Here is a 5,887-nt window from a genome sequence, read left to right on the forward strand (position 1 = left end):
TGATCTGTATTCAGTACTTTCTCTGAGGGTGGATAGCATTTTTCATTCAGTCCTTTGGAACTGCCTTGGATAATTGTATTGGTGAAATACCTAAGTAATTCATAGTTGATCATCATATAATATTGCTGTTACTGTGTACACTTCTGTTTTTACTCACTTCACTCTGCATGAGTTTATATTGTCTTCCCAGTTTTTTCTGAAATCATTCTGCTAGTCATTTCTTATAGCACAATAGTATTCCATTACAATCATATACCACAAGTTGTTCAGTCATTTCTCAATTGATGGGTATCCCCTCAATTTCAAATTCTTAGCTACCACAAAAAGAGATGCTATAAATATTTTTGTACAAATAGGTCCTTCTCCTCCCACCACCCTTTTTTTAATCTCTTTAGGGTACAGACTTAGTAGTGATATTGCTGGGTCAAAGGGTATGCCTTTTGGACATACTTCCAAATTGCTCTCCAGAATGGTTGGACCAGTTCACAACTCCACCAACAGTGCGTTAGTGTCTAATTAGGAAATATTAATGAAATAAAAATATGTTTAAAAAGTCGGTAATAATAATCAGCTATGAAAGACAACTACTCTGATCAATACAATGATCCAAGACAATTCCAAAGCAACTCATGATTGAAAAATATTACCCACCTGTGGAGAGAGAACTGATGAAATCTGAGCACTGACTGAAGCATATTTTGTTCTTTTTCTTTATTTTCTTCCTTTTTACTTTTGACAACATGGCTAATCTAGAAATATGTTTTCCATGACTTCAAATTATTAATGGGTATCATATTCATTGCCTTCTTAATTTGGTAAGAGAGAAGGCAAAGGGAGGAAAAGAATTTAGAAATTAAAATTTAAAAAAGAATTAAAAATAAATACTTGGGGAAAATGTTTTAATTTTAAAAATTTAAAAAGAAAAAGAAAACAATACTAAAAGGAATCTACAAGTACTGTGGTGGCTTCCTATTGTAGACCAGAGCTGACCAGGCCAGTATGATAATTCAAGTTCAATATTGGAATGAAATGAAACACACCTAGAAGATCCGTTAATAAAAGGTGATTTACTTACCCATTGCATGGAAAGGATATTCAATAAGGATATTCATTGCAAACACTATCGTGATTCAGTTGAGTGTAGCTACCCTGCTTTTGAGATGCTCATGGTGGTCTATGGGTCAAGCATCAGGGCCTCGTTGGAGCCTCTTGTGCCTTTTTGTACTCAGGCAATTAGGAAGTCACATTAACAGCTTGAGACTTAGTCACCAGAGCCAATTAAATCTCAATGACAGTTCCACTGTCTAATTAAGGATACTGTTCCTGCTATGTTTGTGACTGGTAGCATTCTGAGTAAGACCATGAAGTAATCCATGCTTAATGTTGCAGGAGTTTGTGGGTTTTTCAGACTGTAGGTGCAATTACTGTTCCAATATTCCCTCAAATACATGAGCCTAGAAACCAGAAGAGGTACCCAATAACTGGGCAGTGGAGTATGTTTCTGTGATTTTCTGCCACACTGGAAATTCAGTAAAACCTAGAAGTGGACTGTTTGACCATTGTGTTGTCATTTATCAAAATGCCCATTGGAGTTTCTTTTTAGAATTACTTTCAGAACTTTTCCTTTAAAAGCCAAAAAAAAAAAAAATGCTGTCCCATTACTGACTTAACCAGCTTGGTCACCTACTTTATTTACCAGGTTTGGCTACAAATGACTTTTGACTGTTAAAAAAAATACATTCTTATATATGTAAATATGTGTACATGTAAGTGTATATACGAGCACACATACTGACACTATTGAAGTTATTCAACTTGCTACTGGCTCTGAAGGCATTTTCAAAGGAACAGTTCCTAAAATGTTACAATATCAATATCAAAAATCAATATCAAAAATCAAACGTGACAATATCAATGGAATATGTACGTCTTCCCAAGATGACTGTTTTTAAAAAAATGATTTTTGCAAGCATTTATCTCTCCCTCCCATTGACTCTCAACTGAACAATTTAAAAAGAACCCCAACCAAATATGCATGACCTAGCAAAACAAATCCCCATATCAGCTATGTTCAAAAACGTATGTCTAATTTTGCATTTTAAGTCCATTATATCTCTTTGGCAGGAGGTGGATGGTACATTTTATCATTTGTTCTCTAGACTCATGGGTCACCATTCGGAATTCTAAAGACTCTCAAAGTTGTTTTTCTTCACAGTTTTGTCATTGTATAAATTGTTTTAGTTCTGCACGTTTTCATTGGCTCATTTTCATTTCTCTTCTGAGATCTATGCAATTTCCTCTGCAGCTGTTTATTTCATCATTTCTTATGACATAATAATATTCCACTACATTCATAGACTGTTTGTTTAGCTGTTCTCTAATAGGTGTGCACCCCTTTAGTTTCCAGTTTGGCACTACTATGAAGAGCTAATGGAGAAAAACTGGGTATGCACAATTTAGTAACTTGGGGCGGGGGGTATAGTTCCAAATTGACTTCCAGAAAGGCTAGACTAATTCACAACTACCAACAGTACACAAAAGTGCTTGTTTTCCTGCAGCCCCTCCGACATTTGCATTTTTCCTTTTGTCATCTTTGTAAATTTGGTGTGAGGTGGAACCTCAGAGTTGCTTAATTTGCATTTCTCTAATTATGAATGATTTGGAGTATTTTGTTGATAGCTTGGATTTCCTTCTTTGAAAATTGTTCACATCTTTTGACTATTGGTCTACTGGGGAATGACTCTTCAACCAAAGTGATTTCTTCGAAGGGCACATCTTCATTTAAATGTTCTACATACCAGAAAGTTCTGGGTTGTTTCAAAAAAGTCAAGTAATCATGTGACTTCATTTATATTTGGTACACTCTTGACTTTACTAAGTGATGACCCAAATTTGGTTCTGCTATATTCTCACATCTGGTCATACCCTTCACATTCCAGTGACTCTGAATTCCAGGAGATCATCATCCAAACCCCATACAATTCAGAAAAATTGCCCAGCTGCATTTGCAGAATCTGAAACTTGTACCCTCACCCAGATTAACATACCCAAATAGGAATAAATAGTTACGTCCTGCCTTAGATTTATTCACTTCTTTTATAGAAGTCCTCTGGCAAAGAATGTGTTTTACTATATTATTTGCATTAAACCTAACATGCACTGTATGCATATTATTAAATCACACAATTAAATTATTAAATGACATTGAGGTTTAGGAACAGTTTTAAAATTATTCCACAAAGTAGGACAGTCAAATTTCCATGATTTTGGTTTTCAGGGCTGGTTGATCACTGTTGCTTCTCCCTTCTCTTCACCTGGCAAAGTACAAAAGTACAGGTTAGCATGAAGGCTAACGTTTCTCCCAATTCCTGACTTAGGGTTCAGAAGATGATGTGAGTGAGAGCTCCTTACCAAGAAAGGACTCTCAGATTTTAGCAGCCAGTAAATCCTTGGAACAGAGTTAGCACAATAGGACAGAGGAGTCATTGTTGAATTTCTTGGTGTAAGATTATTTTGTAAAAATCTACATAGACTATCTTATGCTGTCCAAAGGCCTATAATGATCAGGAATTGAGAATCATAAGGGTACAGAATTGCTGATCTGAACTCTTGAAATAAAAAAACCTTATCAGTTATCTTAAATCTTGGCCCTCTCTGCCCTTTTTAAACTTACCCCTGCTTCCTTTGTAGGTTTTGATAAAGAATAATTGCAATGAAGGACTAAAGAATGATCAAATCAGGACAGATCATGAAACAGGAAAAGAGATAGTATAAGAACTCTGCTTACTGAAAACCGATTGAACTCTCAGATTGTTTAACTTTTCATTTACCTTAATGCTTAGGTTGGAGGGAAGGACCATATACCTGATGTTTCTCTAGTATTTACCCTGCTCTCTGGGACTGTGTTCTAGAATTAGAAACTTTTTTAAAACTACTTTGCTGTTTCTGCCATCCATGAGAGTTTCTTGTTCTTCAGTTGTGTCTGATTCTCCATGACCCCATTTGGGGTTTTCCTGCCAAAAGTACTGAAATGGTTCTTCATCTCCTTCTCCAGCTCGCTTTAAAGATGAAGAGGCAAACAGGGTGAGGTGACTTACCCCAGGGTCACACAAGTAATGTCTGAAGCCAGATTTGAACTCAAGATGAGTCTTCCTGAATCCAGGCCTGGCACTCCATCCATGTGTCACCTAGCTGCCCCATGAGTTTCTACAAAGCCCCTATCAACAAACCTGAGAGCCAGTACTTCAATGTGGGCATGTAAGGGATGTGATTGACCTCTTTTATGAAGGCAAACTAAGCCATATTTTGCCTTAATTCTTACCTAGCCTTTATTTACTGACTGGGAGTTGCCTCAGACAAACTGAGATCTGGGAAAGAACTTAGCTTTAAAAGGCTAATGTCTCCCACTGCATCCAGGGTCATCGACAGTCATCTTGACCTGTATCTTACCACTGGACTCTGATGACTCTGGAGAAGACAGTGAGGCTGATGACTTTGCACATCCCTGCCTCACTTACATCCAATTCACTTGCAAATGAAGACCACTCCCTGAAGTCATTGGTCCTTTTCTAGAAGGAAGGATGAATAACAGCAAACAAGGAAGGGGCTTTACGATTAGTATTGCTTATTCACAGGAGGGACACCAGCGGTGTCATGCCATGATCCTTCCAGTCTGGACCCTTCCTGAGTGGGTGCACAATGAGGCTGATTGTTCCAGCTGGATGACTGCAATATAAGTCTGCATCACCTGGGAAGGAATGCCAGGAAATATTTCCTAGTATCACTTGTCATTTGATAAAGATTATCTTCAGTGGAATGGACATGTGGAAATGGTACAGAGGTGAAGTCCTTGAGCAAATTGCTTCTGAGCAGACTGAAGGAATGTCTCAAGTCCTTACATTGTCCACATCTTCCAACAGATAGCAGGAAAAATTCACACAAAAGTTACTACCAGACTCAGGTCCATAAGATCTGATACAACAAAAGGATTATGTTCTAGACTAAGATGTTGCCAGGAAAGATCAAGTCACAGCAAAGACCTGAGGGATGTATAACCTTTAAAACAGTTTAGCACAGTGCTTGGCACATAGCAGGTACATAAATTTTTTTTAATGTATTTTTGTTGATAGTTAACTTTAAGATGAGAAGATTAGGTGGAAAAGAGGGATGATGAAGTGGCAGGAAAGTTAAAGTGCTTCAAATATTTTCAAGTGCTGTTTTGTGGGAAAGGGTGCAGATATCTTATGCAGCTCCAGAGAGCAGTCCCAGGACCAGAAGGTGAAAGTTCTAACAAATTCAACTTAAGGAAGTACCAGTACTTAACAGTCAGAGCTGTCTAACAATGGACTGACTGCCTTGTGAGATTAGAGATTCTCTAACACTGAACATGTAAGGGGGCTTTTGTATAAGAAGGATAGGAAGGACTTGTGATTTCTATGAGCTTTTCCAATTTTAAGAATCACAAATTCTAAGTTTTTCACAAAGGAGGAAGTTTGTACAGGTGACATACCATCATAGAAAGAGTAAGTGAGTTGGAGTCAGTGCATTCAAATACTGGCAAAAGCTAAATATGAAACTGGGACAAATCATTAACATTTCTGAACTTCAGTTTGCTCATATACAACCCTAAATGCGCTCATATACAAAAGGGGGACAATAACATAGGGCTATTGTTCAATTTTTTAAAATAGTGTTAAGCATCTTATCTGTGCAAACCACTTGTTGGATTAGGGATACTATAACAAAAACAATCCCCACCCTCAAGGAGTTTGCATGTAATAAGATATGTATAGCACTTTGTAAACCTCAAAGCAAAATATGAATTATTAAAAGTTTTATTAAACAGTGATTCTCGGTCAATCATGAAGTGCTAAATAAATACACATGC

The sequence above is a fragment of the Notamacropus eugenii genome, chromosome 2 (assembly GCF_028372415.1).
Source record: "Notamacropus eugenii isolate mMacEug1 chromosome 2, mMacEug1.pri_v2, whole genome shotgun sequence".
In the NCBI taxonomy this organism is placed as follows: Eukaryota; Metazoa; Chordata; class Mammalia; order Diprotodontia; family Macropodidae; genus Notamacropus; species Notamacropus eugenii.